Below are 13,157 nucleotides of genomic sequence, written 5' to 3'. Positions count from 1 at the left end.
GATTATTTTGTCCTGCTAGGACTTTAATTCTCATGGAAAAGAATGTAAAGTATGACACCTTGAAACTTTTTTACATTTTATTTTGTTATAATACAACTTTATATTTAATACAAATTTACATATAAATTCCACTTCATAGTTTATCATTATTTTCACATATTATTCCATTTTAATGTAAAATAAGTATTTTGCTTTCTTTAACACATGAAGATACAGATTTTTGAGTCATTAACTAGACAACCAGAAATAGGAAGAACTAAGATTTGATTTCTCTTACCTCCTTGTCCAGTGTTCTAACCATTATAAGTTTGCCATATATAATTAAAAGAAGTAGTCCATTAAGGACAAAATCGACACTTATATATTGAAAATGTTCTACTCACAATTTGATAGAAAAATTGTTAAAGACTATTGATTGACATGTTGTTAGATTTATTGGGCATTTGTGTCGCCTTCTGCCATCATAAACTTTTTATGTCAATTCCATTTAAACTACACTTTAGAAACAACTTCAATTTATAAATGCAACATGTTTCCCATGCTGAAAATAAAATTATATTGAATTGTCATTGAAAGTAGTAAGGAAAGATTCTATTCAGTCAAAAGGTAACACAAACTGTTCAGTAAATATTCATGGGACCATTGACTCATGTTATTTAACAATTAGAGAAAGCAGAAAAGGATACCACCCATTGAGAACTAATTTAAACATTGATCAATTTGGTTTTTCAATTCATGTTTATACTATTGAAATCTAAAACAAATTGTGAAATCTTCTTTGTATTATTTCATAGTGCAAGAAATGTTCAAATATATGCATCAGAAAAATTTATTTAATTTTTACTTTTCAATATGTAAAATGATCAGTACTATCAGTGAATTGCCTCAGTCCAAACATCAGTTGTTTTCAAGAATATAATGATGTTTAGAGTTTTTCAAAGATAAACAGTGCTTTAAAATCTTTTTAAAAATTCAAACTGAATTGGATAAGTGTGTATGCCTTAGTTCTATGTGTGAGAAAGTAAGATATCTATCATTAGAGTATTATATTGATTCTACATATAATTATGAAATAAGCAGAAATGAATCATATGCAGAATAAGATGAATTACAGCTAAATAATCACACATCGATATTAAGAAACCTAAATTAACAAAATTGTTTAAGTAGTAATCTCCTGTTAATATTATTCCTAGAATTCCTATCTGTAATTCAAATTTTAATCTTTTGTGTTGAGAATAATTAACTCATTTATAAAGATTCCTTTACAAACTTACTTATGCTTTCCATTATTTTTCTGAGCTTCTCATTTGAACTTATGTGTACTGCCTTGTTCACTGAACTTCTTTACAGCAATTATTTTACTTTATCTTTCAGGCAATTTATGGATTTCTGATTCTTTGGGGTCAGTTACCTGAAGTTCAATGCACTCCTTATGTGGTGTCATTTTTCTGTACTTCTGTAATATCCAAATAGCCTTGAGAAGTTGTTTGTATTTGAAAAAGAAGCCATGTTTTTCAGACTTAATGGTGAACTGTTTGTTAAGCCATACTCTAGTCTGCACAGTGGAAGTATAATCATATTATGATACATTGTGACACTAATCAAGGAACACAAGCCTCCAATGATGGTAGACATACCACATATACAGCCCAAGGGTGGGGGGTGTCATTAACTGAACCAGTCTGAACTGTCGTTGGTGGTAGACCCACCACAATGGGTGAGAGAGCTGTTGACAGTGTCACCTCTGCATCCAACAGCAAAGTGTTGGGGCATATAGCTGTGGAGAATCAGAGCCAATAATGTGCATATACCCAGGTACAGGGACTAGTTGTGGGCATGTGTGGCATAAGGAGCCAGATGCAAACTCACACAAGGTGGTGGGGGTTAGGTCAGAGGCAGGAGTTAGCTATGAGCTCAAACAAGGTGGTGAGGGCTGCTGTGGTGCACCTGAACAACTACAGTGGGTAGCTGTGGGCTGGTGACAGAGGTAAGGTTGGCTGTGGAAGAATGGGCAGTTGTGGCCTAGAATTGGAAATTGTGCATACCCACACAGTTGCAGTGGCTTCCTGTGGTTTTAAACATGGTGGTGAGGGTAAACACTGGGGGTAGGACTCTTTATTCAGGCACAGCTTTTGAAATTTTCATTCACATAAGTATTAGAGGCTCTGTTTCCCAAAGTTGTAGAAGCTGAAAAAACAAAAGCTGGAAAGGTTCTGGAAGTGCAGATGGAGGTTGTGGTGGTTCAGACACCTGGAGAATGTGAAGGGGAGATTGCCACAGCACAATCTGTAAGTATCTGCTTTGTGTTAGATGTTTGTTTTCTCTGAGGTGAGATATGCTAGTGTCCTGTATGGGGTGATTTAGGATCATCAGTGGTAGGTACATAGGGTCCTCAAAGATGTAGCTTTCAACAAACAATTCTGCTAGAACCCTGTACAGACCAGGTTGTGGGAAATTCCATGGATATTGCTTCTTCTCTAATATTGACAGGTACAAAACCTCTTTTTTTACTCCTGTAACACCAAACCTGTCAGCTCTATAGGTACACATAGCAATCTGGATGGAATGAAACTGAAGCTGGTCATTAGAACAATGTGTCAAAGAACTAAGGAAGCTGGTATTTATCCTTGATCTCCTTTTGCCTGAAAGGTTAGATCAACTAGGGAGTTACTCCTTGCTGAGAAGTGAAAGCCTTGGAAATGGGAAAAGATAGAATAAAGTCATGCATCTTAACTGTGCAGTAGTGTGTTGTTTATTCTTCCATTGCATGAGTTCTTCCAGATTTATTTTCAACTGCAGACAGCAGCCAGATTATTGTTGTTTGTTAGAAAAAGTGAATCTGTGATCTCCTACACTGTTATCTTACTGTAAGAGGTGTACAATTTTGTGCTAAATATTGAAATACAACCATATTCAACTAAAAAATGTACACATACAATGTTACTTTTAGAATCCATACATCAAGTAAATACGAATATCTATTGGTTATGTTACACTGAAATTATAATTAGAGAAAAGGAGATGACATATTTGACATCTTTCAAATGTTACTATTTGGGATTCCCTTAAAAAGTAGGGAATACAAAATAACTTCTGTCTAAAAAAATTCCACTTATTAGATCATGAACTAACAGAAATCCATTGAAAATATTTAGGTGTTTGAAAATAATAACTTCATAATAGTTATCATAAGCATATACTTCCTTCAAAAATACATGCATATTCTTAGCCAGGCACTAGTGGTTCATGCCTATAATATTAGCTACTCAAGAGTCTTTCCAATGGATTACCATTTTAAACATGTGAATGATTTCCTCTGGATTATAATGGAAACTGAAAGGCAAGACGTAGTCTCCAATATTTCCAAGTCCTAATAGAATCATTTTGCACTATTCTAAAATAAGAGGATTTTTTGTAACTGTCCCTTGATTTATGAATATATCTTGTTTCATATATTGTATTGAAAAGATTGAATCCTATTTCATCATTGGTAGTACAATTTACAAGTACTCCTTAAAAGCTTCAAAACAGAAGTTCAAAATGCACTGTGCTTGTTGATCTTTTACAGTATTAGGTTGTTTTTGTCTCTTTTGCTTTGAAAAAAATAGTGAATTTTCTTTTTAAAACTGTAGAGCATTGCTTTCAATTTGAGAAGGAATAAAAATGACAGCACTAACACAAGTCAGAGTGAGTACACAGAAACAAACACAAATGTACAGCAATTTATTTCTTCCTTGTTTTTTTTTTTCTAAAGCTCTAGGTAGCCAATTTTCCCAAATGGTAATTCAATTAAAATTCTTTTTTCCCATTGAAATTCTTGACATGTAATGCTAGGAGTCATTTGGTCTTTCAGTCCTAGAGAAGAATATTTACAGCAAATTGCTTTTATATTTATGTATAAAAATTTATATATTTATAAAATTTTCTATAAATTTATACAAATTTCTATAAACTATATCACCACAGGTTCAGTGGATAGAGTAAAACAAAAACAAAAAAACAACCAAACCCACCAAATTCATTGGATGCATCTGTGTAAAAATTATTTTCTAAAATGAGGCAATAAAGTAGTGACATCAGGATCAAATTGATAGTTTTCAGTTCTGAAATGGTTTCATTGCTTGCTACAATGTGGTAAACAAGTTTGTAGTCATTTAGTTATCTCCACATAGTACTGGTGGTATAAAGCTGTAATATATTATAAAATAGCAAAAGGGTTTATGGTATACCTTCTAGATTTAAACACAGGAGGGAGAATATAATTTATAATCAACTTTCAAAGAGTAAGTTTCAAATTTTCCATTTTTGAAAGTGTTTTGTTCAAAAAATCATATTAGTGAAGTAAGCCAGACCCCAAAACCATAGATCCCATGATTTCCCTCATTTTTAATAACTAGTATATGTCTAAATTAGTCCTAGTAGATGAGCAGAATACCTCAGTAGCTATGTATATGTGACCATATAAGATGATGCTAAGCAAATGAACTCCAAGACATGGAAACAAGAGGTTTTCATTTGTTGTTTTTAATGAAGTATGTAATTTCTTTATTCTTCTATTTTTTCCTATGGTTTATCCCCTATTGTCACTGTATTTGATTTTAGTACCCTAGGTATTATATATAGGTTTATCTGAATTAGGGAAAGGAAAGGTGAAAACAAAATGGTGAGACAAAGGAAAAAGAGTGAACCTATGCAACAGTGATACAAGAAAATATGTTGGAAATGAACTGTACAAATTGAATGTGGGGTGGAGGGCAGGAAAGTGGTAGAAAATTGAGGGAATGGGTAGTAAGTTTGACAAGAAATGTACTCCTTACCTTCCATATGTAACTGTAACCCCTCTGTACATCCCCTTGACAATAAAATTAAATTTAAAAGACTTCCTTAATTATATTTAAAAACAAGAAAATGAAACTGTATGCAAAAGAAAAATATATATGCATATATATTCACATACTACATTGAGTCTTTGTTTTATTGGTTTGGTGATAGGTGTTTTTGTTCCTACTGTTGTTTAGAGAGAAGGTCTGACTACATAGGCCTGTCTGGCTTCAAATTTACCATATCTTGCTTCAACTTCTGAACTGTGGAGATTTAACATGTACACCAATATACCCAGTACTTCCCAGTGTTTTAAGGTTATTTGTGTATTGTTATAAACATTGTGTATTATCAATTTAATCAAATAATAAATATTTGTATGAAGTTACTCAATTTAATATGCAAATTATTAATGCGCAGCTGAGAAAGATTAGTAAAAACAAAGGAAGCCAAATGTCAGTGCCTCACTTCTAATCTTTGTCACTCGGGAGACCAAGATCAGTAAGATCACCATTCAAAGGCAGATTTATATCTATCACAGACTGTTTGTTATTGTTATATTGAGTTTTGTAGTAAAGCCCAATGTGAAAGTGTCTAGCCAAATTATCTTCCTTTATCACACTTATTCTCATAGAAATTATACTTCAGTAAAACCTCATTAGCAAGTAACAGTCCAAACTATGAAAGGCAATCGTTATTACTTCAAGACAGAATGCCATAGGAGAATGAGTAATAAAATTTAATTTTCCATTATAACTAAAACTATAAATGACAATCAAACAAGAAATTTTAAAAATGAGGGGTTGGAAAGGTGGCTCAGTGGGTACAGTGCTAACCAATGAGTGAAAGTGACAGGCACATAGTTCAAGTCCCAGTCTTGAACCAAACAAAAAAAGAAGAAAAGAAAATTTAAAAATGAAAGGTATGAGTGATCTCGAAATATTGTTGGTAACAATAGTTTCAAAGTATCATTTTTGAAAATCTAGGTTTTTGAAACAATTTTTTTAATTGGCAAAGGAATTTTAGTTGAAAATTGCCTCTTATAGAACAAATTTATATACATGTATATGAATATGAATACACAAATATGCCTAGACTCAAACGTCCACAAACACATACTCACTCAAATATATATATATATATGTATATATATATATATATATATCACTAAGAAGATATCAACTTGAATCCTTTAGTATTAATTAATGATATTAAAAATTGATTAACTCTAAGACAATGGTTAATCTTACTGAAAATTGACTGATAAAATAACTTTACTTAACCCAAGTATAGGATCTTGAATGTCCATCCAAAACTCGACCTAAAGTTTAAAACTTCTAGAACAAATCAAGGGAAGCATTTTCATAGCAACCTCCTACTTTCCAAGTCTTTCTAGGTATTATGTGTCTATTTTAGAAGCAAAAGCTATTCCTGAGGCCAATCTGTTCTGTGTGCTTTAAAATGTTAACTATTTAAAGAACCATGTAAATGTTTCTCAACCACATTAAAAGTACCTACTAGTGCTGAGAGCTGGTGGCTCACGCCTGTAATCCTAGCTACTCAGGAGGCTGAGATCTGAGGATCACGGTTCAAAGCCAGCCTGAGCAGGAAAGTCCGTGAGATTCTTATCTCCAATAAACAGCTAGAAAACCGGAAGTGGTGCTGTGGCTCAGGCGGTGGAGCGCTCGCCTTGAGCTGAAGAGCTCAGGGACAGCGCCCAAGCTCAGAGAAGTACCTACTTGTTGAGACAAAATTGCCACTTTTGCCCTTCGATGGTGTGGTATTATGAAATACATTATAGATAATAACTACCACTAAAACTTCCCATGTTTACTACATGTAGTAATTAAAGCTCTTTCTCTCTGGGAGTAATGTTAATGGATTATCATTTTTTTAGCTTACCAGCAGGAACTCTCCATGGAAATGAATGGAATATAATAGTGCATATATTTGAACCAAGCACATTCTTTTTCTGTAAATAGATTTTTATCTCAGCATGCACAACATGAAAATGCATATTATTTTTAGCCCTATGAACCTTGGCATATTGCCAATAATATGTTCTTATTTAGGCAAAATGCATGTTAATTTTGATGATCAACTTTTGAAAATACATCATAGCACCATTCAATAGAAATATTTTATTTTCTATTAATAGAAATTAGTCTGTTTTTCATAAATGAACCAAAATGAAATGAGAATGTATTTGCTGACAAATTAAAATTTTGATATGTATTATAATCTTTTCCTTGTACAGCATGATAGCAATATAGGTATACAATAGCTTAAAGATAGTTGTCACTACAATTAAATCCTTATTATGTAAAAATACAGAGGTGCAAAAAGTTATTGCTACCCTTATGGGTAGTTATATGTAGTAAATATGCATATAACAAACTATGCTTTCAAAAAGTTACTGTCCACATTTTATTACAGTAATAGAAATATTGCTGCTACTAGTATGTGTGTATCAAAATCTTTAATTTAATTAAAGAATAGATATTGTGGATTGTGTAAGGCACAAACCTGTTATTTGAGCAGGCTATGATTAACAAAGTTATTTTTGTGATTGTAGTATTCTTTTTATTCTGAAGTACATGTGTGGTAACTATCACTAACTGTAATAAAATTATAACTAAAACATAACACAATTAAAAACAATAGTTTCATAAATGTTAGAATGAAAGTGTACTCATTAAAGACATGATAATCTTGTTTAAAGAATCAAAAATTTCACTAAAAATTTAAAACGTTACTTTCACTAAAAATTAAACCATTATAGAAAATAGTTTTTCTCATTCCAGGAAACTGTATCATGCCTTCTTACAGAATTAAAGTTTAATTTTCACCTTGCTATAACTAGGCACAAAGTAGTCTTTATTTGACAATATATACACATGATGCAGATTATAGAATATAATTTCTTGATAATTGGCCAAAGTGAATGGCCTTTGAGATATCTAAAAGCTAGTATATTTCTCTGTCCACAGCTCTAATATTGATCTATGTGCTAAGATGAGTTTGGTATATATATATATATATATATATATATATATATATATATATATATATATATATATATATATATATATATATATATACCTTTTTTGTTGCTCAAAAAAGGAAAGTTTGTATCTTAATATTATAATATCAGCAAGTACCATCCCTTTATTTTTAAGTTTTATTTTTTTAACCTGGAACACACCAAAATTTTAGCAATACTTCTCCAGAGCTAATTTCTTTCATTTAGTTCTGTTATACTGTTACTTTCTAACAAAGTTTTTTAAAAACTGATTCTTGTAGCCTCATATTTTATATATCTATTTGCACTATGGTTTCATTTTTATTAGCTATTATAAAATCATATTAGTTTTTTTATTAACTATTTTGTTTCCTTCAAGAATGTGAATTTCATGAGTAAACCTAACACAATGGTCTTGATCACTATTATATGTTCATTGTCTGAAAAAGTCTCATAAATATTCTCAATATATAATTACTGAATTAAACATCAGTAGATTATTATAATGTTGAGTGTGAGGAAAATTGATTGCAGACAAGGGACTGGTTAGTTAGGAAGCTTTTGGAGAAACAATGAGACCTAAATTAATTTACTTCTGCAGAAATATAGAAAAGCACATTTTTGGAACATATTAAAATAGCAGAATGAAGAAACTTGTTCTAACATTTCTTAAATTTTATCATTAAAGGTAGTTTGTTGAGTGAAAAACTGAGCAGCAAAGTACTCCAATATTTATTCTTTCATCCTATTGAGGCCTCCAACAAATTTGGAGTCCTATTCACATTGAGGAAGGCAAACTGTTTTATACAATCTAGTGATTAGGATGTTAATCTCTCTCAGACATATCCTCAGACACACACAGAAAACGTGTTTATCCAAAATGTTGTCAAGCTGTGGTATAGTAAAGTTAACATATAAAATAAATCATCATTACATTCTCTAAAGCTGTTTTTCACTGAATTCTTTAAAATGATGTTCTAGCCATATGCCAGTGGCTCATCCCTGTCATCTTAGCTACTCAGGAGGCTGAGATCTGAGGATCACGGTTCAAAGCCAGCCTAGGCAGGAAACTCTGTGAGACTCTTATCTCCAATAAACCATCAGAAAATCAGAAGTAGCATTGTGGATCAAGTGGTAGAGCATTAGCCTTGAGCCGAAGAGCTGAGGGACAGTGCCCAGGCCTCAACAAGCCTCACAACCAACTAACTAAATAAATAAATAAATGAAATGATGTCCTAACATAATATTCCATAAACTATTTCATCATCTTAAAACATGTGATCTTTATTTTTAGTATGGCCAGTATCATCTGCAAAGCAGGAAGGTCGATAGTGAAATTTAAGTAAGATAATTCATAAAAATTGGTTGGCACTTTATTTTTTGGAATATACTAGGTACTCAAAATTGTTACATAGCAACATTAATATCATAAATATTTTAATTCTATCATTATTTGTAGGATTATCTAAAATGTAAATTGGTGGAGATAGTTGTAATAAAGAATTTCAAAGAAAAATTTATACAATAGATTTGTCTCATGAGACTGAGCTATAGGACCCGAGACTTGAACCCGTGAAAATTTCACACTACAATCAAATGTTCAGTTTTATTTTGTATGATCTAAATTTCTCATAGAGATTGTCTATTTTATCTTTTGTCTCAGAAGAAAACAATTGAAATACATGCTCAATAAGATATGTACTGTTTACTTTGTTTCTTTAGTCATTCAAATTCTTGACTTATCTTCCCATGTCTGTAAAGGATATGCTCCTTCCATTCAGAGGGATGTAGATAATTAATGTATCACACCATTATTTTAGAAAGCAAAATGATGGTTTCCAAATATTTCAAAGGATAGTTCGCTTGTTATAAGAGAATAGCCTTGCTTTTTGTTATTTAGTTACATGAACATAATGATGCTTACTATCAAAATGTTAGAGTACTAAATTGCATTTTAATTTATACTATTTAGTTAGATTAATTCAGATGCCAAGCTTAGCAACCACATACAGTAGTTGAGAATCATTTTCAGAAACAGAATAAAACTTAAAGAGTAAGTTTTAATTTTTTAAAAAGCAGCTGCAGTAACAAAGAACACCAAATACTCTATTAGTAATATAGTTCAAACCACACTTACTTTGGGATTTCAGACTTCTGCATTACTTCTCTATAGTTCCATGTAATATATGATGTAGCACCAAGAATATAACATTTTCTATGAAGAAAATAATGTCTTCATTGCCAAAGCACATACAGAAAATTGCTGAAGATTTTATGCTTTCTACATTCCAGTAGTATGCAATGTCTTGTACCAAATGAGACAGTTGCAAACTGACGCTAAAAGTTATATGACATCATATGCCCTACACAAAATGGTTATATAATAGAACTAGCTGGTTTAGTTAAACAGTTTTAAAATATCATTACTAGTTTGCTGTATAGAATTACAGATGAATATATACTACCTGCTCAGAAAGATGAAGCTTAACTTTTTAAACCTCCAAATTTCAGGTAAATTTAAAAACTTATTTTCAAAGTACGTAATAGGCAAAGTGCACAGGAAATAACTTTCCCAATGAAGAAATTGAATAATTGAAACATCATCCTATTACTACAACAAACAATAGCAAGCTAATTAAAATATATATCAGGTTATAATTGGATGAGAATGGTACTTTATTGTTATGATCTTTCTCCCTAAACATACTAATTTCACTATGCATGAGACTGACAAAATGGGATCAAATTGAAGGACAGCCTATTAAATACTTGAGTTTCCCCAAACCTCTCATGATTTTCATAAAAAAGGCTGAGAAGCAGTTATATTTGAGAGAAAACTACAAATAAATATAACCATGTTTTGCATGGAATTTTGACACGTTAAAGATGGTAAGAATTTTAATTATGTATTTAAGTATGTATTTTAATTAATAACATCTATATTGTCTCATTGGTGGTCACAAAGATACAGTCATTTCAAATGAAAATAATTTCTTTTTTTATTGTGAAAATACTGTACAGAGAGGTTACAATTACATGGGCATGCTAATGAGTACATTTCTTATCAATTTATCATTCTTATCATTTTACCATTTTGATTGAAATAAACCAAGGAAAAAACAATTATATTTTTCAGCTGGACAAATATTGGAAAGGGTATATAAGGTGCTTTGAGGTACTAGAGCACACAAGAACAAGCAAGGCTTCATTTACCTATCCAGGATCTATCCTATCCCAATAAAATTCATTTAATACATAGTAGATATCAAGGAAACCTAGACTGATTCATATTGTGTTGTTTCTGCCTTCTTGTTGCTTTAGGCCCAGGATAAAATATAACATAAAGCCAAATGTGGATGGCTTGTGTCCATAATCTTAGCTACTCAGAATGTCGAGATCTGAGTTTGAAGCCACCCCAGGCAAAATAAAATGGTATGATTACTATATCCAATTAACCAGGAATAAAGTCAGAAATGGAGACCTGTTCTAGTGATAGTGCCAGCCTTGAGGAAAAAGCCACATGAGAACATGAAGTCCTGAGTTCCAGCCCCAGTACTGGTTTGCATGTGCATGCACATACACATGTATACAGGCAAGCACATGTGCACATACACATACACAAACACACACCTCATAACATAAAAAGAATTAGAAAAGGTATACAGATGCAACTTTCCTTTTTGCATTGTTTTGTTGAGGTCACAAAAAATAAATTATCTGTAGCAATATTTCTGAACTCTTTTCACCTTTACCAAAGAAAATATTTCATTGTAACATAAGAATTCTGATTGTATTTCTGACTAGACTACCATTTATAGCCTGATTGTTGTATATCTTTGCCTCAAATTATTAAAGCAAATGACATAAGATTCACTTGCAAGTAGATTTCCAAACAAAATTAGTGAGAGTGAATGAAAGTGTAAGTCTTATTTAATTTTGCATAGAAACTAGGATCTTTCTCAGTTTATATGTTGAAATAAGCATTGTTTAGCACCTTTGTCATATTTCTTATCAACAGAGAATGCACAAGCATTAAAAAGAAGCTTCAATTAGTCTATGACAAGCAACCAAACACTTGGATATTCTTGCCTATTGTATTTGATTATATCAGTTTGCAAATAATTTTAAAGTAGTGTGAATCTAATTAAAGCCTAGGCAGTTCTGAGGCTTTTAATCCAAAAGTTCTGTTTTTCTAAGTACTTCCTTTTATGTTTGCATAATCTGATTATTTCTTCCTCCTTCCAATGTTCCTCATAGATAAGTATCTGAAACTCTCTCATATTATTCCCAATTGCATGAATAAACAAACTGTATTTTGCCTTGCATTTCCATGTAATCTGCGATTATGAAAACCCACATAAAAGTGACATTTTATATACATTAACATTCTGTGGTGGAAAAAAGTAGAAATTAAAATTGCTTCATTTTCTAATTGGGACATTTTCAGATTTTTTTAAATTTTTTTTCTTTCTTTTTTCTTGTTGGTCTTGGGGCTTTAACTCTGAGCTTGGACATTGACCCTGAGCTCTTCAGCTCAAGGCTAGCACTCTACCACTTGAACCACAGCACCACTTCCGGTATTCTGATGGTTTATTGGAGATGAGTCTCACTGACCTTCCAGTGCTTGCACTTCAGTCCTGCTGCCATTGGGCCATCATGCCAATGTCGTGAACACCCACGTGCCCTGGGCCTCAGGGCCAGACAGGCTCCTCTCTGAGCTCGGCCAGTAGCTGGCGCAGGCCATAGGGAAGCCAGAGCAGTATATTGCCGTGCACGTGGTACCAGACCAGTTTAGGGCCTTTGATGGCTGGAGCGAGCCCTGCGCGCTCTGCAGTTGCGCAGCATTGGCAATAACGGTGGTATGCAGAACCGCACTTAACAACAAGCTGCTGTATGGACTGCTTGGCTGGCCGAGAGTCTGCGCATCAGCCCAGACAGGAGCTACATCAAGTACTACGACATGAACGCGGCCAATGTGGGCTGGAATGGCGCCACCTTTGCCTGAGAAAGCACCAGCTTGACTTGCCAGCACAGCCTCACCCTGGCCACTGCAGCTCTCAGTGTTAAGTGCTCACCCTCCTCTTTGTGGGTGAGAAGAAATAAATGGTTTAGAGGCAAAAAAAAAAAAAAAAAAAGAAAAGGTCTCATGGACTTTCCTTGCCAGGGCTGGCTTTGAACCCTGATCCTCACATCTCAGTATCCTGAGTTGCTAGGATTATGGGAATGAGCCATCAGCGCCCAGCTGACATTTTCAGATTTTAAAGTCCAGGGCACATAAATTTTCAATCACAAATGGTTCCATGTATATATA

General features: G+C 32.8%; 1 pseudogene; it reads left to right on the top strand.

Annotated features, from left to right (window-relative positions):
- The first annotated feature begins 2,010 nt into the window (after positions 1–2,010).
- On the top strand, positions 2,011–12,851 carry LOC138839804 (uncharacterized; annotated as a pseudogene).
- Positions 12,852–13,157: the final 306 nt, after the last annotated feature.

The sequence above is a fragment of the Dipodomys merriami genome, unplaced genomic scaffold (assembly GCF_024711535.1).
Source record: "Dipodomys merriami isolate MVZ:Mamm:240054 unplaced genomic scaffold, mDipMer1.0.p SCAF_3, whole genome shotgun sequence".
In the NCBI taxonomy this organism is placed as follows: Eukaryota; Metazoa; Chordata; class Mammalia; order Rodentia; family Heteromyidae; genus Dipodomys; species Dipodomys merriami.
Note: the sequence above shows the minus strand (reverse complement) of the source record. Positions and strands in the feature narration are given on the sequence as shown.